The sequence below is a fragment of the Anser cygnoides genome, chromosome 4, assembly GCF_040182565.1.
Source record: "Anser cygnoides isolate HZ-2024a breed goose chromosome 4, Taihu_goose_T2T_genome, whole genome shotgun sequence".
NCBI lineage: Eukaryota > Metazoa > Chordata > Aves > Anseriformes > Anatidae > Anser > Anser cygnoides.
Window position 1 is genome coordinate 48962324 of NC_089876.1, and position 23096 is coordinate 48985419.

The 23096-nt window shown below is 36.1% G+C and overlaps 1 long non-coding RNA gene across 1 annotated transcript in view; it reads left to right on the forward strand.

Moving 5' to 3' along the window:
- The first annotated feature begins 19546 nt into the window (after window positions 1-19546).
- The window catches only part of LOC106032282 (uncharacterized), an 86282-nt gene continuing 82732 nt past the window's right edge, over window positions 19547-23096 (forward strand). The window contains exon 1 of the long non-coding RNA XR_010831142.1: window positions 19547-19639. This is a non-coding gene — a long non-coding RNA (uncharacterized lncRNA). The remainder of the gene's footprint in view (window positions 19640-23096) is intronic.

Here is a 23096-nt window from a genome sequence, read left to right on the forward strand (position 1 = left end):
TACTCGATTATCATTTTCCATTCATTGCACTTACTTTCAGAAAAAAATAATGAATTTTCAATATCTCCTCTAGAAAGACATTCAATTTATGTGCCTATTCTTGTATTGATAGAAGAGCTAAAGATTTCCTTCTGAAAAGACTTTTTGTTCATTGTAAGAGATGCACTAGGAAAGTAGGTTAAAATTATGTTGCTAGGGAACAGAAATGGATCCTAGCAACTGCTACAGAAAATGAAAATTGTATGCATGCTTTAAAGACTGTTTCAACCCACAGCAATTTTGTTGGCTAATATTGTTTTCTCAAAGATGATTAATTTTGTGATTTTTTAAAAATTTTGTTTAAATGATCTATTTGTGCTATTTTATTAGCAAAATAGTATTTCTTATTTATAGTTGTGTTCTTAGAAATGGAAAAACATTTTTTTACCCATTATAGTATATCACAGTGTGCTGATAGCATGCTTGGTGTTTGGTTGGCCCAGAACTGTAACCCTTAGAGATCCACATTCCTCATTTACATGCAGGACTCGCCTGTTAGAGAGACCCTCATTAACCTGTGGCTACTGGTAAGGTAACCAGTGCTGTAACGGAGTATTTGTTTTAATGAATCGTTATTGTTATGTTCAGGGACTGAACATCTGAGGGATGATGTATGCAGGTGTGATTCCAAAATACTTTTAGGAAAAGAAAAACTAAAAGTTTAAAAAAAAAAAAAAAAAGAAGAAGTAAAAGAAAAAGTAGCCCGATATTCATTTGGCAGTAGTTTTATTTCCTTCCTGGACTTACATTCTTTCATATTCTTTTCTGTGCTCTTTTTCATCTCATATCCCTAGTGCCTTTGCTCTTCTTTCAAGCTTTTTTTTTCTTTCTCTTCCACTTCTTTCTTGATCATCCGTCCTCTTATTTTGCCAGATTAGGTCTTGTTGTAACTTCTCTCTCTTACTGTCCTTTCTTCCCTGAATGGCATATTTATATCCATTTCCCTCAGTGAACCTTTGCATTGGAAAATAGGGCATTAGTTACATGAAATAGCACTTCATGATTCATTTTAGCATTGCTGACTACCTTCAAAGCTCGTAGGCTTGTATTAGTGACAGCTGAATGGTAAAGAAAGATCTTTTATATTTTCAGTGTGTAGGCTGATACTATGCAAGCTCAGTACCACTTGATCTACACCCATATGTATTCTCTATCAAATATGTATGTATATATAGACACACAAATATATTCATTTACCATACCATGTCATCCCAAATGTATGTGTATATTCTAATGTGCATTTGTGTAAAATTGTCTTACTCCTTCCCTAAATGCCAAGATAAATACCACTATAGGAATAATATAAAATAGGCCAACACACACAGCTGAAATAGGTTCCAGCTTGTGTTATCTTTCTGTATTATATACTTGAGTGAATCTTGGAGCAACAGAAAAGAGTTAAGCATGTAAAACAGGCCCTGCAGTTATTATGATATGAAGTGCTATTTCCTGCTAAGGAGTAGGAACTCTGACGGAGTTTAGATATCAAAAATTAAATTAGACACAACAGGTGAAGAGAAACCAATGAGACATGATAGATTTTACTTTCTGTAACAATCTCAGGTAAACTACCTGTGTCTACAGGTGAATATTGCTAAGTAGGAGCTTCTGAGCAATTGTGACTTGGGACTTCTGGAGGAAAACATGAAAGAGTCAGGAAATTGTGAAGTATCCATCTGTTCTTATAGGTGTATCATGAGGAAGACTTTAGAAATTGAAAATGAAGGAACCTTTAAGCTTGCTTTGGTTTAGTATGGGCATGTAAGTGTCATCCTAGGAAGCGTTGTGAAGCAGTTGAGCAGCTCTTCTCTCACTCAGTAGTCAGAAAGTAGCCAGTCAAAACCAGGACATTTCTTCCTGTCTGTCTGCTGGATATTTTTATGCCCTTCCTGCTCCAGAACCTTTGGGAAATTACTTTTAGGCTTTATTGTTTGCAAACTGAGGGAAAATATTGGACTATCTGTGTCCATATGGACAGAAGATGGGTCCAAATACGGGATTCCCCTCTTTTGTGTCGTTAACAGTTCCACAACCTGGATGTTTGTAGATACATCTCAGATACACAGGCCTTGGCCATTTAAAAGATTCTAGATCAGAACCACAGTTTGAAATTAATCTGTAAAATCAGTAGATAAAAGATCCTGAAGTTCCACCTCTGTAGTTCAATTCACGTTTGGAATATCACATATACAAAATGAGCTTCTATGTCCTGTAAAACATCCACCAGTGAATTCACTTGAGCTATAGTCTTGTAAAAAATATGTCATTTATTTGTTCTTGCCTGTTCTTCAAAGGACACAAATACACAAGTCATAAAAATACACACTTGCTCATGTGTATGTACACTTATAAATGAGCCCACAAGCAATAAACTCATTTGGCTGTTACAACATTATTTTTATTGCAACTAATGGTTAAAAAGGCTATTCAAATCTATTTGCCCAAACATAGAATTAAATAGAATTTGGAAGACTCCTTGCTGTAGTGTTGGCTTCACACTCCCACTAATATTGAAGAGTATTTTTGATGTTATTTCAGTTTAATCAAATAACTGTGTAAAAGCTGATTTCAGGATGCATTTTTTCTTCTCTGTGTCTTTAAATTGGACCAGAGATTTTATGTGTTGTTTAATATTTTTGTAGAAACTCCTGCTTCATAGAGATCAAATTTGTTTGTCCCCTTTGTAACGGGAGGGCAATTGTGTCACCATGGTTGCAGGTTAAGTATGAGAAAAGGTTTTGTGGGAGGATATCTAAGTGACATATTTGTAAGTGAAGCAGCAGCAGAAGAAGATTATGGATAAAATGAATGAAGTTATTCCTGGCAGTGATAACATTTTAGAGTTTTCTTCTGTGTGAAAGTTTTCTTAAACTGCATGATCTCCTGAACCTTTCTTAAACATGCCATACTTAAAATTGAACAGATTTTGACATGATGTACAACTGTGTTTTAACAATAAAGCATATGCTCATCCATTTAAGGAGGAATAGAAGTGTATCCCTCACACCTTCTTATGATGAAATACGATAAAAAGATCAAGTTCCCAGAAAGTAAAGGACTAGAAAATGCTGAATATAGTTTTTGGGGTATGGAAGCTTACCCAAATGTAGACTACTAAAGCTTCTACTAATCTTTAATCAGACTCATTAATCGGGTAGTTGTTTAAATGACCTCTACTGTTTCCAGATTAGCAAACAGGCAGAAATGGTGGAATAAAAATAATATTAACTACTTGTACATGCTTGTATAGCCTAAGGATTGATATTAAGGAGTTACGTATATACTTACAAAGGAAGACCTGTGGGAAAATAAGGTTTCAGCTGTAAATTTCAGACAATAACGTGAATGTTTGACCTCAGGTTCTTATTTATGCAAGTTCTGTAGCATTATAGTCTAAATACTTCTAAATACAGCTGTAGTTGAAAAAGAAAGTGTATAATACATAATTGTGTTCAACTGAAAAACCATAGGTTATATGTTTTCAAAGATGCAATGCAGCATATACTGGGTTTTTGAAAATTAAATTCTTCACATGTTTTATCTGCTAAGAAACTTAAAGATTCCTGACTGGCTGTTAGAAATCCAAATATCACAATAGTTTACAAATTGTTTCCCACTTAAGTAACATTATATAAAACCAACACTCACAGTTATGTGCAAAACTAGTAAATTGCATGCTCTTTTTTATTGTAGCTTATGGTCTGGAATTGTTTAAGTAAGGTCACACTCAAACCAATGTGTGTGATAAAGCTTATTTCATCTTAATATGAAAGAACTGTTTTTTTTTTTTTTTTAGGGGATGTGAGGTGGTAGAAGTCACTCGAGAGACAATAGCTATCCCCGAACCTGGGGTCATGTCACAGGTTACTTTAGCATTCTGAGGATTTACTTTCAGAAGCATGAGTTGCTCTTTCATGTTAGGTTCATGGGCCATTGAAATAACATATCCACCTTATCCCTGCATTTTTTTTAAGCCTTTCTTCAACACTCCCTTGAACTACAGCAGAACTAAAGCTGGTATGCACGTTCTAACCATGAGGTATCTACCTAGCTTGAGTGTGTGCCAGCTTCATCAATTGCCAACCATGTGCAGTCTTGCAGTATGGAGATTTTGCATGGGCTCCCTTAATCAAGGTAAACTCTGCCTAGAAATAATTATGTACAGTAGATGCTAAATTAATAAAGGGGCGTTGTCCTTTTAAGGGAACAAAGACATGATAAAGTAATAGTATAATCCTTGTAAACACAGCTAAAACCTCAATAAGCTAAGAAATAATGAAAAGTAATCAGCACTGTGTCAGGATTCTTGATTAATAAATAACTAAAACTCACAACCTGTTCAATAAGGGTGTTAAGTTTAATGAAATTAGATCTCAGCAATGTGAACTGGTCTCCCATTTAAAATAAAATCACCATTGCAGGAATTAGTTTGGCAATCTTACTCTGGTCCTCAAAACATTTTACTTTGCATAACCAAAGCACTTAATAGTTTGGTAAAAGTTGGTAAAAGTGGTGATTTACAATATATCAGCACAATCTGTAGGTCAGGATAAAAGTGAAACAGCTCTACTGAAAAAAACTGCTTGCACTAAGTTCCATCTATGATATTCTGGTTGTCTTCTGCTTCATTAACCACAAGGACTGATCTCATATTAGTTTTCTCTTTTTACGTGTTTGAGAGGATGGGGGATGCAGTAAGGGAGGTGGATTAATTGGAAATGCAGGATCAATTAGAGATGATTTGTCCATTTTCCACTACATTTATTTCCACATCTTGTTATTTCCTGCAGTACTGTCACTTATCTTATTTTTGTTTAAAAGAAATGTCTTGCATTTCATACATCCAAAGCTATGTTGTTCAAGGAGCTTGACAGAAAATTGTCAGTTATAAATAATTGCTTTGTGAAAGTTAGACAGCATCACCTAAATCTCAAAGCACAGCTGAACAGGCAGCGTATTTAATGAAACTTTAACAGATCCAGAAATGCGGTTGACATGAACAAACTTTTATGATTAAATTAAAGATTATTTCTAGTCCAAAACCCCAAATTAACTACAGCAAAAACAATCCTAATGGCTCCAGCATGCTAAACAGGATTAAAGAAAATGTGTCCTAAAGCTGACAGTGATCATTGATCAAAACTTCAGTCTTTTTAGCCCTAAGGTAACCGAGTCAGATTTCATCACTGTAATCCTTAAGGTATAAAATAGGAATTGAACTTGCATGGTAATGCAAGCTGGCTATGAAATTAGAAGGTCTTGGCTCACAAAACATGAAAAGTTGGCATACTCAATGGAAATGATGTTCAAAGTAGCTCACAGTAAGAATGAGAAAAGCAGCTTGTACTGCTCTGGAAGAATAAATGGCATTTCTCTTTTTGCAGCACTCACACTCCATGCACTAATAAGTATTAGGGAAAAGAAAGTAAAGTATATGCTAAAATAGTAATAAAAATAGTGATCATTTGAAGTTTCTAAATGTTAAGAAAATGTCTGTTATGAAATATGTGTGTGAAATATATTTCTGTGAAGAAATAAGTATGTAGGAAATAAAATGTTATGCCATATTTTGCATCATCTTTGCAAGGGAAGATCTAAGTATCTTAAAAAAATAGTTTTCCTAAAAAAAAAAAACAAAAAAACTAGTAAGAAACCTAACACTTGAAAAGGATTTGAGTAAATGAATAAAAAAAACCACAATTTATTTTTGATAAGGATTTTTATTGTTGCATTCTTACAATAAAAGTGAAAGTTCTTCAGCTGAATTTCAAAACAGGGAGAAATTCTGTCTTACAAGCACCATAATTGATGCAATAATTCTTTATATTGATTGTAAATCCTAGATTTCTTACTCAGCAAGAGGATGAGAATTCAAAATGCATGTCCAGAGGAAGGATTACTGACTGAGAAGGTCTGAGCCATGAGCTCACTGTGTCAGTTCTAATTGTACTTTGCTTTTCAAAATAGAAGCAGAGCATTGTTTCAATAGGACTCTTCCTTGATTATCAGCTAGGATCTCTAAATAAAGTATGGGATAAGAAAGAAGTCCTAAATACCTGAAATAATGCTGAAGTATAGCTTTTCCTTACCCTGTCCACAGCTTCCCACAAGAAGGGTGTAGGAAAAGCCCATATAGTATAATGACTGTAGCTACTTTGTCTTTTACAAGATCTCTGCCAGTGAAGCAGATGGGGCACAAGCACTATGACTTTGCATCCACAGGCACATCCAAGGGTGTGATCACAACTGTGGTGGTTTGCCCCAGCTGTCCTACCTGCTCTCTCATGCTCTCAGTGTCATCCCAGTGCTTGTCAGAAGCTGCAGCATGATCGGCTGTCACAGTTCAACAAAGTTTACATCCTCATTTAGTATGTTTCAGCATATGTTCAGGAATATTATGACCCCAAAAGCCATCACTTAATCATCCGTATGGCCAGATAAAACTCTGAGAGATACACACTGAAAGAATATGGCCTTCTCCAGCTATTTGTCTGATTATGATCTTTTTCTTTTTGAGCTACTTCATTGTATGCAGTCAGATGCCCTTGAAATACAGAAAGGTCAACGGGTACACAATGTACTGTTGAAAGCTGGCTGAATAGCCAGACCCAAAGGGTAGTGATCAGTGGTATGAAGACTATTTGGAGGCCAGTAACTAGTGGTGTACCCTAAAGGTCAGTACTGGGTCCAATTCTGTTCAATATCTTCATTAACTCTCTAGGTGATGGGACAGTGTACCCTCTTACTCTTGACAGAGTACTGGCATGGGCTGCCCAGAGAGGTGGTGGAGTCTCCTTCCTTGGAGATCTTCAGAAACTGCCTGGATGTGTCCTGGGCACCCTGCTCTGGGTGGCCCTGCTTGAGCTGAAGGTTGGACCAGATTGATCCAGAAGCCCCTGCCAACCTCAACCATTCTGAGATTCTGGGAATAGTTGGGCTGTGATCCCCTTATGTTTCTTCTAAACTGTTTGAATATGATGTGGACTTCTGTCAGCTATCTTCACCCTCTGTGTTTTTGCCTGTTGAAGTTTCCAGTTTAATAATAATAATAATAATAAATGTTATGTATCTCTAAAGGGGAAAAAAGGGTAACAAAGGTCTTTAAATTAGAATGGCACAATAAAGAAGTGATGATGAGAAACTGACTCAAAACAAGTATGAGATAAGATATGCATTAAAAGTGGCAATTAAACATTACGATAAACTACCATCCAACACATCTTGAGAATAGGTTGGATAACTGGGGGAGTGGAGGGTTAATATACTACAGTCATGGTTACTGCAGAGGCTGGAGCCTGGTTTGGGCTGCTGTGGTGCATATGCAAGAGCCTTATACCAGCCCTAAGTAATTACTTCCCTTTCCTATATACTCGGTGCTTTTCCACCAATCCACAGTTGGCATGTGCAGCAGGCATGTGTATTTAGCAGCTAAAGCATGAATGCATTATGTCTTGCCTTGTGATCAGACGTGTATTTAGCTGCTAATGATTCCACATGGGAAAGAGGCGTCAAAATGTAAATAGCAAGGAGGGCTGTGTGAAAACAGCCCCTTATGGGGGGGCTGTGAGGTTAAGATGTGTGAGCAGCTGACACCTGAGCTGGGATGAAAGGAATGGAGTAAAGTTGGCCTCTGGAAAGTGAAGGTAGCAGGCCAGATTCACTGAACAAATAGATTCCTGACCAAGAATTAATTTAACACCCTGGACTTGCAATTCTGAACCTTGATGGTCTGTGTATACTTACTATTAAAATGTCATTACTGCTGGTTAGGCTTCTTCGCTGCCATCTATTTTGGAAAACAATCTCCAAAGTGTTCCTTTTCTTGAAATAAATTTAGTAAATTTCCAGTGCTGGAAATTTGCTCATTTATGGGCACTTTTGCCTAAAGAAATATTAGTATGGAATTGGAAGAACAGACCTTCCAGGAGAGGCGAAATTGTAGTAATGGATTTTATTTGCATAGGCTGCCTGCTTGCAGTTCCTGAAGTCCTGTGAATAATTGCAGCCCAACCTGGATGATGCCATTTGCTAGAGAATAAAGGGAAGGAGTAGATTAAGTGGTGGGGTTTAGTGCCAACCTGGGATTCTGTTCAGTTGTCCTAGGTTCCTTTTTGTTCCCCAGCTGAGGATTCATTTGAGGACAGAAAACGAAGATGCCATGAGATAATACTGGGAGCTATATACAGCTGGAAGGCACTAAAAAGAGACGTATGTTTCATGGGCCCTACCTCCATACCTATCTCTGTCATAAAGTTAATTCAGTAGGAAGAGAATGATGCTTCTAGCTGGGATTTAGCAAGAAGCACTTTGGAAAATAGAAGCAGACCTTAACAGAGGTACTACAAGTTCTGTTGTGTGCTGGACCAATTTAGAAATGGACATTAGAGGCTAGATGAATTAATATCAGGAAACTGTTACCTGTGGGATATTCTCACTGGTGTCTGGGAAGAGAGTGCCATCGCCAGAGTCCTCAGCAGAGGTAAATAAGTCTCTAACTATTTAGTTGCCCATGTTACTGTGTGTATGCATATTTTATTCTTATTCTGAAAAATTCTTAAACATATTCAGTTCCCACTCTCCTAGTTTGTGCCTATCTCAGAGATTCTATATGTGGAAGCCATATAAAGAAGGTGCATATAAAGATGGTGCATAGTTTTTCCACAGTTTAGAGTGGACTTCAGCTAGGTTTATTTATTTGTTGAGAGGGGCCTTTGATATATTGTATCCGGCCCATTTTTGCTGCCATTAGCCACCTGGCAAAGGAATTGCAAAGGGTTCATCTGAAGTTGAAGTAGTAGAACCAATATACACAGTAGTTAATTAAATTGGCCAAAATACTTTTGGCTGAAGCTTTCAGGGCTTTAAGAAAAGGTCTTATTAATTTTTTTCCAATTTACTTTCAACGATCTGAAAATGATAACCAGCACACTATTCCACTGCCTACTAAAATATTTTATCTGAAAATTTAAAAGTGACCTCTGTAAGCAACTACCAGATTATCTGCCTGTGAAAATAAAATATGGGGATCTATTTTCAGTGTGCTCTAATATAAAAAAAGACTGTTAAACAATAGTTTATTTAATGTTTTTTTTTTTTAAGATTGCCTGCTTTTTTACTGTACATTTGCAAAATTACAACAGTGTACTTCTTAAAAGAATCATAAGGCCAAATTGCAGTTGCACTGGGTTTTTGTGGAACAGTAAACTTCACTGTGGAAGAAATTAAGACTATAAATTGTGATAATATCACATAAACACATATGAAAAATATTCAGGTCTCAACAAAAAGAAGAATCCTCTAGGGAAAGGTGACCAAAGCCACAATTATTTGTCTTCACAGATCTGTGCCTGTTGCTACTTTGCTTTCATTTGTTTTCAATATTTTGTTCCCATCTCAAGGAATTACTGGAGATTGCATTTATATTTCAAGAAAGTGTTTTCTGAGAAATTCGAGGAAACTATTCAAATATTATCCATAAGTAGGATTAATTTAAAAGTGGAGGAGGAACCTCTGCTCCAGTACACACACATAGAGAGGTGTGTATATGCTTTGATGATTTTTTTCCCCAAACATACTCTAGTGCACCATTCCAGGTTGTTCTGGTAGGAAATTCAACTTCCCCATAAATTTGTATTTGAAAATAAACACCAGAGATTGATTTTTATTTTTATTTTTTCTTTATTTTTCCTAAGAACTCAATCCAGCAAAAGCATGTGGACTGGGCTAGACTAGTTCTTTAAAACACTGTTTTATTACTGTTTCATTTAGGGTGGTAAATTTGGTGGCACTAAATGTAGCTTTTCAGTGTAATTCTGGACAGAAACTTTCTGCATTAGCTCTCTTTTCTTTGCTGAATAACTGAAAGAGTTCAATTCTGTATGTAGTCTGTAGGGTAAAGTACTTAAACTTGCACTTAAATCTATGTTTTTGTTGTTGTTGTTGTTTGTTTGTTTGTTTGTTTCTGATACAGAGCTAATGTTCATTGACATCATTCAGGCCATCCCTAGCCATTTTCTGCTTCATACTTTTATAATGAATTTTAAACTAAATTATTTCACTTTCTAATTTTCCTTAAAATACTATGATATTGTACAATAAGTAGGGATCAGAAATATGAAGCTTGCCAATGGATGATGTTTTGGACAAGATTTTACTGACAGTAATACTACCTGTTATTATAAGAACTTTTGCTTTTTTGGGCATTACCCTCTATCTTTACCCTATTTGTTTACATGAAATTAACCATTGTAGGTTATTTTAAAGAATTAATTAAATTGAGGGGATAGGCAAAAGACGATCTAAAAATACTTAAGAATGAAAATATTAAATGCAAAAGAATAACAACAGATACAGAGCAGGGAAAAGAGAAAGCCTCAATGTTATGCAATCGCTGTTCAATAGCCAAAACACTTGTGTGTTGTCAACATTGTTTCAGTCACAAATCCAAAACACATCACCATGGGGGCTGCTATGAAGAAAGTGAACTCCATCCTGGCCATACCCAGTGCAGTTAGATAGTTTGTTGTTAGCTGTTTTCATATCGTTTCTTTCTTTGTTTTCATTATTCTTTTCATGTTTATAAATTAATTGCTTTTTTTCTCCAACATCTTTCTAGGAACTGACATTAGAATTAGCTTGTAAATTCAAAGGGGAAAATTTTTCACTTGTTACTGTTGCTATTTTTAACCTGAAAAAGACTGTCAATTGTAATATGTGAGTCCAGATCTTAAATCTCTGTTCAATCTGATACAAAAACAGAGATGGTTCAGATGCTGGCTGACTAAATCCCAGATGAAAACTGTAGTTAATTGGTTCCATGATTATCTAAGATTTTAGGTCTTCTTTGCTTTCAGCCGTACACTTGACTCTCAATCTGAACTATCTTTTTGAGAATTTTCTATTTCAAAATTAGTGTGCTTCCATGAAAAGGCTCTGTTTTGAAGAATCAGAATTTCTTGATGTTTAACCAAAAATTCCAGACAAGTTCTAACCTTTTTCCAGCACCACCCATTTTCTACTGATTATAACTTGCCTAAAATCACAGTACAAATATGTGAAGGAGGGCATGCCTACACTGGCAGTTACAGGCAGGTCTGAGCACACTTTGGCTGTGCTAGCTGAAGAAGGGCAGAGACACCCAGTACAGGGCAGAAATTCCAGCTACCGTAGTGCCATCCTTCACACAGCCTAAAACGACAGCTCAGAGATCACTGTTAAGGACCACCAGACTAATTCACCAGTAGGAAGAATTTTTCTTACTGTTAATCCTTGAAGAAGACAGAAGCACTGCTTTTCAAACCCAGACTTGGAAGTTCTGCCCTTGTGTTCAAAAATGGGAAGACCTGATTGTATCCAGAGGTGCAGGAGCAGCTGCAGTCAGCTGAAAGGATCAAAGTGGTTATACTACTGTATGTAATATACTTGTTTCAGTGCCTCAGATTCAGTTGCATAAATGGCAAAAAATTGAAACGTTTTGTAAGGTGAATAGAAATTTTACTTTCCCTTAGCTGTCAGCTTGCTTCCTAATCTCCCTATTCACTATATATTATATATTAATTTCTGTTACCTAAGTCACAATACTACTTAGAACAAGGTAGTTGTACATGCATTCTCCACCATCCCCTGTTTGCAAAATGCACCATTACTCCTTCTCCCAATGAATACAACACCTTCAAATAGCATTTTTTTTGCATCCATTCCAAATAGTCACTGAACTGGGGAAAATGACGTTACCTCTTGTCTGCTTAATGTGTACGTAGAACATTGGAAATGAGTGATTGTTTTTATTACTTAAATTTTTGCTTAAACTAATTCCACCCCCACTGATCTTATCTGGTAGACAAAGACAGGTATGCTGCTATACACGGTAATTGCACAAAATTTCTATCCATAGTAGACCCATAGTATGGGACTTTTTTTTGTGCAGATGCACCATGAGAGTCAATTGTTCAGATACTGGTCATGGCTTCCGGACATCAGGCAACTGGGCTGGAGCTCAGATCTCAGAAATCCCGGACAGATGCACAGCACTTTATTGTGTGAAGAAGGAAGGCTGATTTCTTAAGCACCTCCCTCCCCCTTCCCCATAAATTCATGTCTGACTAACAAAGAAGTCATATAATTAACAAGTGGTATGTAGAGCTGCAGAATCAATGAAGCCCCATTTCCGGTGGACTGTTGCCTTGTGGTTGGTTGGCCTTGATGTCTGAGGTACTAAAACCTTGAAGCTTTTCCTATGACATGAATATTTATAAGTGCTGGCATGCAGGTTTTTGGGGGTCATAAAAAAAATGTGAACTCCTTCTGCAGCCCTTCCCTCAGCCAGAAGCTTATATGGTCTCAATCCTCAGTTTGAACATCTATTTCTGCAAAATATATGGAAACAAAATATTCTTTGAGATCAATGTCTTTTTGTTTAATTTCAGTTGAAATCAGACTGTAAGTGCCAAAGCTATTTATGAAACACATGCATATGTGCTGTGTGTAATCAGAGAGCCTCTGACAGTGTAGCAAACAATACTGCATTTTTCATAAATGTACTTAGTGAAAAGTTAGAGTATATTTTTCATAATTCTAGATGTCATCACAGGGAAAATTGTTGACTTAATTTGTGTTTTGACAAGTTCGGATGGAATCATGATTTGTGTCTTAGGAAATAATGCCAGATGAACTAACTGTCATGGAACTTCCAAGACACAGAAATAGGGTGACAGGTAATAAAGCAAGAGGTTACATGATTATGGAGTTGTGAAATTTAGATTAATTTTGAAAACGTTCTGAAGCACACTCTGACACTTACCTACAAACTAAATATCTGAAGAACATAGGAAATGCTTTGCATTTCTTTGATAGCAACTTAGTCTCTTCAAAAAATAAAAAATAATAATAAATATTTTTGAAAGTAATTTCTTATTATTTCACAATTTTTGTGAGTTTCAACCTTACAAAGGAAATTCAGATACTTTGACTAACAGTTTGAAGATCAAAGAAACAGCTTTTTACTGAAAAGCAATAAATAATTCTGATCGTATACATAATACTGATTTAGTACTGATTAAAGCAGAAAACCTAGTTTTTCTGAGACAATATACCTCTGTGATGCATATAAATTATGGTTGTATTACATGCTTTATCAGAGGCTTTAGAACCTGTAAAATATTATTCTTGGCAGACATCAGTTTCAATGAAATTTGAACCAGAGTTTACAAAAGTTCTCATAAGAAAGTCATGCTTTCATCCATGGAAAGCTAGAAATAAGACCAGCAATGACCCATTCAAAAAATATGGAATAGCCAGGAGAATGAGCCCCTGGAAGTGGCACTGCTTACCTGCAACATAGTCTCCAGTCACAGAAGGTCATATCTAGTACAGCTTGCATTGTGCTTAGCTTTAAAATGTGATAACACTGCAACAGCCCCTACTCCCTGCTGATGCTGCCTTGTGAGACTACTCTTTTGCAGGTTTCTGAGAATTTATGGAGAGATCTACTGAGACAGAACTGAGTTACGTGGCTTCTGCTTCCAGGGCAATTATCTCATTTAGAACCCTCTTTGTATTTGCCACTTCAATGTGTGCTCAGAGTGACTGCAAACAGGCACATATGCATGTACACAGAGGAAGAGGAGCTCTGAGACTGCATCCTAGGAAGGAAAAGATCATATTTTAAACTGACAGATACATTTTCTAAATTTTATCCATCCATAGCCTCTGTATTTGTGAATGAAAAGGTTGTTTTGATAGCTGAACTGAATCCTGAGGGATTCAATACATTTATTTCACTCTGAAGTTAAAGAGCAGAGCAGTGGGAGCTTATGAATGGAGTAAGGGAATACGCACTCTGGTTGGCAGCAATAGAAGAGAATGAGTATTTAGGAGAAGAAAGAGTCATTAATTATGTACTTTTTATATATACATATAATTTTATGTTGCAGTATGTATTCTGTCCAATTTACTTTCTGACATCCTTGCTCTTTTCATTTGATCTTGCAGTTCAGCTGAGCTGTATTCCAGAGTTTACAGTCTAGTCATTATTAGAATTCAGGAGTAAAAGGGAAGTGTTGCAGAAGTGCTCATAATCAGGAGCCAGCGTTTTCCAGATTGGTATGCCACATCTGTTCTAACTTCTAGTTATGAATAGTAATATCTTGTGATTGTATGAACAGTAGGGAATACTAAGGAACATGTGGAAATGCATTTGCTATGCCATAGGGTACTTTAATAAGCTGCACAAATATGTGCAACTGATGCATCCACAAACGTATCAGTAACATTTTTTTTCCTTTTGCAGTTTTGAGGAAGTCTTGCTGTAATATTTGAAATGAATCTTGTTAGATTTTCATAATCAAAGGCACTATGCTTTGTAGTATAATATAATATTTGTATAGTAATGTATAATATATGTTCTGTGCTAAATCAGGTTCCTGTTGCTTTTATCTAAAATCCAACTCAACATGCAAATTATTTTTTATTCTGAATAACATTTTCAAAAATCTGAGTTAGATTGTTAATCCATTTAAATACATCTAAAAATACCTTCAGTTTCCTAAAGATGTATGTAAGAAAGACCTGTAGAAACAATCAAACAAATTTCCAATAAATGAGCCTGCTAATCCTGAATACATTAAAAATGCACTTAGTCTCATGTGACATATCATTTAGTTTGCCAAAAATAACGATCCAGTTTATAATAAGGTACTATTGAAATATTCCTGCCCAAGAAATGTCAGAAAGGCATTAGCATTATTAGGCAGCCACATGGTCTTAAAATTAGCATAGTGCAGATATACCTCATTTAACAGAGTCCTTTAGTCTGACTGTTTCATTAATCAACACCTGAAATTTAGCCTGAATAAGAACTTGTGTTGTGGAATTCCTATATCAGGTATGACTCTGCAATATGCTTGTTTGGAAAACACTGAGTTGTCCTACTCTATATCTTTGTTTTCCTTGATAGTTTTCCATTCAAGCTATTGCAGCTATTTGCATATTACATTGACCAGGCAGATGTTTCCATGCTTACTTGCAGCAAAACGGAACCCTTTAAACACTTCAGAGCTTACTGAAAATTTCGGAAAAAAAAAAAAAAGAGTGGACTACAAAACATATTTGCTGTGTGTGCATATATAAAGTCTTAGAAAAGTGAAAATTAATTATTTAATACCTTTGAATATTTTTATTCCCTCTTGAATACTTGAATATTTAAGTATTTTCTAACTTAAAATTTCAAAATAAGAGATTTACTTGTCAGCTCTTTCTAATCATCAGATTCATGTTAACTAGCATGAAGTTAATCATAGTTCCCGAGTCCAACAGACTATTTTTCCTAGATGTGGTGAGCATGGAACATTGTCACTAATATCTCTAGGAATCTGACTCTCACTAACATCTTTAGGAATCTGACCTAATAGTTTGATACATCTTTGGCAGTTTATCAGGTGAAGTGTGTAAAAATTAAAAATATACACACTAAAAATAATCCCTTAAGTTATTTTTCAAAATGATTTCAGAGCCTGATAACTATGAGAAGAAATAGCCAACTTTTTTCATTCCTTTCACAACAAAAGTAATAGAATGATAATTAATGTTAGGCCCTACTTTTCAAGGAAAAAAGTAATACATCTTAAGTAAACAGCATAGAGATGAGCAAATAATGGTGCAGTTTTGCCAGAAAAGGGTTAATCTGAACAAAAGGTATGGCACAACCCAGTGTATATTAATGAAATTTTCTGCTTAGTTCATATAGAACTTAGGAGAACCTCAATTGAGTAAAAATGTCCCCAGATTAATAATTAGATTATTATGGATAGTAAAGTCTCTCCTGTGAGGAAAGGCTGAGAGAGCTGGGACTTTTTAGCATGGAGAAGAGAAAGCTTGGGGGGGGTGGGGGGGGATCTTATCAGTGTCTATAAATACCTAAAGGGAGGGTGCAAAGAAGATGGAGCCAGGCTCTTTTCAGTGGTGCCCAGTGCCAGAACAAGAGGCACTGGGCACAAGCTGGAACAGAAGAGGTTCTCTCTGAACACCAGACAGCACTTCTGTACTGTGTGGGTGATGGAGCACTGGCACAAGTTGCCCAGAGACATGGTGGAGCCTCCTTCTTGGAGATCCTCAAAAGCCACCTGGAAGTGGTTCTGGGCACCCTACTCTACAGGGCCTTGCTTGAGCAGGGGTTGGACCAGATGAACCCAGAGCACCCTGCCAACATCAGCCATTCGGTAGTTTTTCCACTTTTGATCACTGTCAGTGACAGAATATAGACTAAATAGACCTTTGGTGTGACTCTTGTTTTTATGGTATTTTCTACTATCTTTTCTGTAATTGGAATTGTATTCCATTGCAGTATTGAAGACTATATGCTGAGGGTACTGTGCATGTGTTTTCCAAATGCCTAGCATAAAGGGGCATCAGTCTTTGGTAACTCATAGGTGCTGCCCTGTAAAAATAACAATAACATGATTAATAACATACACTATGTGTTTTTCCACTTCTAAAGTAAACCTGTGGGTTTTTTATTTATCAATGCAAGGAAATAAAAAAGAACTCCATGCAAGCAATGGGATTGGAATTCAAGGGTAAATTTGGACATTAAATCAATATTCATGTAAGCATGTGATCTTCTGCAAGTTTATTGAATCTAATATAAACTAGGCGATTTGGGCTCTGCCCCAATACCTCGATCTACATACAACTTTTAGTATTGTAATTTTAGCAGGCCCAGGACCTTCAACCAGATCACAACGTACTAATGTTCTCTGTGCAATCTTCAATTAATATGGTTTTGGTGTATTTTTTTTGTTTGTTTCTTTGAAAAATTACAAAATTACCCAAAAGTTAAATGAGATATGTGCTTCAGTAACATGACTGTGAATTTGGATTTCAGTTTAAGCATGTTTCGATAACATTATTATATGATAAAGTAGTCTATTTCCGACTCAGGGAAATTCCTGTGCAGTTGGAAAGATATGCCAGTGAAATGTTTCTCACACCTTTCTTATGCCTCAGGTAGTGGTTGAAGGTGCAGGACATCTAGGACATGCTAGACATCTTCTAGGACTCAGAAAAGCTGCTCCTTTGGTACACTGTTATGTAACACTGACGTGTTCATAAGAAATTTGCACTTTTTCCCATCAACTAAATCAAGGTTTCAGATGACATGGCCCCTTAAACTTATGATACATGATGACGTTACTTAAATAATTCAATATTGTTGACATGAGATGAGATGAATTGTTTTATGGATTAATAGATGGGTGACCTTAATGTTTATCATAATGAAGTAGAAATGAATTGCCATTTTGTTTGATCATCTTGACCATTCTTCTAGAATATGTTCTATCTGTTTTTGTGCCATAACTCTTAATCGACCCATATCCTCCCTTTCAAAATCTTCTTGCTTAAGAAAATAGATGTAAGATTTCTCTCACCAGGCTAGCAAATGAAGTGTAATAGCCTGTAGTAATTTTTAAAATTAATTTCAGTCATTTTCTAGCTGCCTGCTTTTAAAAGTTATGTGGCATATCAACATATATGGCACATCAGTGTCTAAATTTCAGTCTTTACCAAGGACTCTTATAACAGATGTCAGTACTGTCACTAATACCCTTCATACTTGTGATAGCTAATAAATAGTGGAATTTCTTCTTTAAGGACTTATAACATTATGTCTATGCCTACATTGTAGAGCATATTTCTATTAAAGTCAAAGAGGCCATCTATCAAAAAGGAATTTAAGTATTTCCTGTGTTCTTTACCTTACCATAATTATATGAAAACATATTTTAAAGTGTGTTGGTTAATTTTGCTTCATGTTTGAATGGGTATAAAGAACTTCACCAATAATTTTTAGATACTCCTGACTTACTGAGTTAAATGAAAACAAAATTTTTGTATCGCCTTCTGGTAATAGTCATGCTGCAGAACAAAATATATCCCAAAGTTACAGGGCTTATATCTGGGCTTTTATACATTATGTTTTGAATTCTCACATTTTAATATTTTACAGTTCTTTGAGGCAAAATAATTATTCCAAAATATTTACTTGCTAGCAAACTTTCTTTCAGACTTCTGTCGCAAATGCAAGATCAGAACTTCCTGCAATCTGATGGCACTGGACACTGTTTTTATTCTCCTCCTTAAGGCCAGAAGCTTGTGTTTTGGCATTCAATTAAAAATAAAACAGAACAAAGTGGACTGCTCTGAAGAACTGCAGCCAGTGTCTGCTATTTGCCTAAGCAATGTTAGCTCTTGGCAGTGAATAAAAGCTCCAGGAATGGCACAGCTCTTTGAAACAAAAAAAGATCTCTCAGCACACTAAAAACAGTGGGGTTTTCCCGCCTGGCATTCCTGCTAGACCTGCACAGTCACTGGACAGACATTGCAACCTGTGAAGCAAAGCAGTCTTAAACACAGCAGTTAAAAATCCTGCCTCCTCTGATATCCATGGCAAAAATCCCAATGGAGACAGGATTTCACCATGTTTATTCAGGCTCCAAGATACTCCTTGATGTTTATAGGATCCCACTATGGAAAGGACTGCTGTAAAAGTTCCTTTGACAGCAATTTCCCATCTACCAGCATAAAAGCTGATCCTGGCTTGTTTTGGCACAAATGTTAGCAGCCGGAAAAAGCCAGGGTTGCACCCACCAGACCCAAGACTAGAGAGGCATGAACATATATAATAACACCATTTAACCACCTCTCCTAGCACTGGCTTTCATAAAATATATCTCAGCTTATCCAGAGATCTGGACAATTTCTTCTAAAAATCACTTAAGAATTGAGAAATTACTTCTCCAATATGCTATGTGTTAGAGAATTCATTCAAGTGCGGGGTGATATAAATGTTTTGTTAGCACTCATTTAGGATTACCTTACATTACTCAGAATTGGCAAAAACACAGGCAAGTCACATGGTCATCCTAAATGCACACCAAGAGAGCGTTCATGCTACTATGTACCAGTAAGGCCGGCAGGTCATCAGCGAGGCAAATATGAAATAGTTGACAAGAATGACTAGCCTCTGGAATGTAACTCTGGCTTCTAATATCTGTTAATTTCTGTGCTCTGCAAGGGCTGGCACGTTTCTGAAGCAGACTGGCATACCACAGGAATAAAATGACACTTGCTTTTGTTTGTATGGTGTGAAGACGAAAATTTGATTTGAGGCTATGTAAGTCTAATCAGCAAGTAAATACGACAGGCAGGCTTAGCAAACTTCTGAGCGTAGGAAAAAGGAAAAACAAGATGCACAATTCTGTAACCTAATGGTATGCTTATGTGTCTCAGCCAAAAGCCTCAACAAAGCCTCAAGTCACAGAAAAACAATTTTAATAAAACTGTTCATTCTAGACTGTTGAATTAACTAGGACATAGTAAGCAAATCTAGTATGTGAAGTTATGAGGCTTGTGATACAGCTCCTTTATGTTTGAAAGAACCCGATGGTAAACGTGAATCTGTACACAATTATGGAGAGGAGGAGTGCTCTAACAAATCTTTTCCTTTCTACAGCCCTTCTAAACTCCACACCCGCCCCTTCTGCTGACATGCTGACCACCTGTGTGAGAGATGGTGCTTTTGAAAATGGGTACCAGAATAGTTTCGGTATGTTGATCTTCTTTCTTTAGTGACCCCCTTTTTTGCTGCATACTTACCTTTCTTGGTACATTTGGATGTCCTGCTTTGAGTCATGAGTATATTTTTTCTGAATAATCTCATGCACAGTTGCACAGATTTTTTATGAGCCTGCCACAATTTTGTCCCAAACAGCATAACTGCTAATGTGTGAAAGAGAGGCTGAAATGGATAGACCTGCAATTTTTTTGTGGCTGAAAGGAAAATAAAAATTGAAATAGATCATAGCAGCTTATTGTTTTACCATGGCCAGACGATTAATCCTGCAAGAAAGGGGAATAAACTGAATGTCATAAATGCAACTGTGACTAGATGTTGGAAAATGAGAACATCCTGTGACAAAAAGCTAAAACATTAATTCTCAGGAATGATATTGCTTGCGATTTTCTCTTGTTCTCACCTCACATACATAGGATTCCTTTCCTGCTTTTTCATTCTCGGTTATTTATGATTTTCTCACTTTTATAATCTTGCCTATAATTATTTCATATGAAGATCATCTTCTGACTGGTAGGTTCTGTAACAATGACATTGGCAACACTTCATGAAAGTAAAATAGTTCCATCCAGAATACTTCATTTTACAGAAATGTAACACCTTTGAAATTCAGACACTGCTGGGGGTGAAGACAAGAGTCAGGATAATGATCAAAATTCTAGACAGAGCCAAAGGGCAAACCATTATTGTTACTAAAGATGCCATTGCATCATTAATGCTCATGCAAAAATTAGAAAGTAGATTTTTTTTTTATGCTCTCATTGTGCAAGATTAGGCACAATTGCATTGAAAACATTCAGTTTGTTCCCTTTGATGAAGATTTGGAGTGGCTGAATCAGCAAGAACATTTGAACCTGTGGTGCCAGACAGTCTAAGCTTGCTGTATTAAGATACCTCTTTCCTGATTATTTTTACCTTTGTTATAAAATAGTTTTATTTCATAAACATGCAAAACTAGCTGTGCTCTATGACCTGTCCCAAGCTGTAGGATACAAGACGCATAAACAGACTGACTGAAGAACTCAGATTAGTTTGTGCAAACAGGAATTCACATGTTTTATGATTACAGGATTAAAGGAAAGCAAACGAAAGCTACCATGTATTGCAATCTTATTATATATTTACCATATTTATAGGTAACTTGATTTCCAAAATGTATTGGTTCGGTAGAAGTTTAAACATCTAGGGAGTTAATATTTATTTAGATTCACCTAAGCAGACTGGGACACATTTCCTATAACACTGAACCTCAACTATGTAGACACCTGCATTTGAATTAATTATATTCATCAACAGTTGTAGGAGAGAGGAGGAAACTTTCTAGGCATAATTTCTCTCACCTATTTTAAATGCCTGTTTTAAGAGGAGAAGAATCGTGCTCTGCTGATGATAGAGGTGAATCAGTCAGAATCAGGTTTATATAGATGAATGATTCCTTCTGCAGAATGTCAGAGACACAAAGTGAGTATCTAATTGCTCAAGGGAAGAAGCACAAGACTTAAAAATGGAGCATCCTCTCCCTTAAGAAAATCTTCAGTATTTTAACACAACCTTTAGCAATAAGTATTTAGCATCTATCTTGGGGTACTAAATAGTTATAAAGACATTTTTTAAGTGTGTTTTTGTTGCTGTCATAGAAACTAGCATCATGGATTAATCAATTTCTTCTAGTATTCAGGGTGGAGGAACTCTAGATGGAGCTGTAAACAAACTTTCTTATGGAGCTTATATCATATTTATTTAGCAAATTGGACATGTAATGCAACTGTTAAAGTACTAGGATTTAGCGGTTCAGTTCATGATAATTTTGCAAGACTTTCTTACCCTGACAAAGTTACTAAAGGAACTTAGGAATTATAGTGATTAATTTTCAGATGCTTTTCTCTCTCTTTCACTTTCTTGTAAAATTAATTGCCTCAGAATGACATCTGTAGAAATCAGCAGGTTGAAGGGATGGATGGAAGCTAGTAGCTAAACTGGCAGTAATACAAGATTTCAGCAAATGGCCAAACTCCTGCCACCCAGTTAGTTTGGTGCATAGCTGTTGACTATGAAGAAAATGCTAATCTACTGCACTGCCTTGGTGACATGCACTTAAGTGGATAGATTTGTTTTCACAAATGTTCAGTGATGGGAATACTTACTGGCATGAGAGAGGGATCCAATTTCAATTTACATTCTGTCTGAGTTAGAATAAGGGTTTGATGATATGTCTTTCGTGTCCTAAGAAATGGCAGAGACAGAGGGCAGTCTGGCAGGATTATTTCTCAGTCTCTCAGATTGGAACTGTTGAGTTTTATAGAAATAAATTCTAATTTCAGGAGTGGTTTAAGCCTCTCTTTTCCATGGTCTTATACAGCATCATGATCATGGGACCAAAAAATCAATTTCTCATATTTTAATGGTGTGTGTGTTTGTGCATGTCTGTCTCTATCTCCTTTCCTAATCATTCAATGTCTGATTTAGCTTGGACAAGGCAGGGACAATAAGGGCTGGATGAATGGCTAAAACAATGAGTTTTTGAGTAAAATAATAAAGTCTCTTCTAAATCTAGTTTCAGCACAAACTTTTTTTATGAAGGTCTTGTTAGCGAGTGTGCTTTCAGAGCATCTTCAGGACACAACAGGACAGATGAGTACAGAAATCTGTTGGGGTGAAACTCATCTCAGCATGACCAGAATTTGAGAGGAATTGAAAATGCACAATAGCATATAAAGCAAATGCTATTTTAGACCAATACACACATTCTGGATCACAGGGAATCTGAGTATTTATTCTTCAGATTTCCTGTTCTCCAAACCTTCCACTAGCATGATTACAATTTTCCGTGTGTCAGAGGAGGCAGTTTTCTCATTGCCTTCTTCACGGATACATTGGTGTTAGATTACTGATAGCTGTTTTAATCACAGTAGGTGACTAACTGTGAGTTGCCTTATATAGAATTCAACTATTCTGTTTTATTTTCTCCAATATAACTGCATAAATCAGTAAAATATGCTAATTATAAGGGAAAATCATGTGGTACATATATTACAAGAAGTGGCAATTTTGTTGTATGAAAATCAATGACAAAGTAATATGGATTTTACTGGGAAAAGAAACAAGCCAAAATGATAATTCATCACTTTAAAACTGATTTCTGAAGATCAGATCTGGAAGACTAATATGTTACTTAATACGTTCATTAGTAGTAAAATTGTCGTTTCACTTTGAGGAGCCTTGTGATAGTAAGTGGTTAACCCAGAACATTGGAAACAATCATAACAGAGAATGGACTGGAGAATGGACAGGTCTTCACAAGCCTTGTTATTGAGAGCTGACATTACAAGAATCCTGTAATATTTTACTTCAGCTTTAGGTGGTGTGACTGATAAGAGATAAGATGCAATTTAGAAAATATGGAAACAGTAACATTTTCATACTTTTTGTT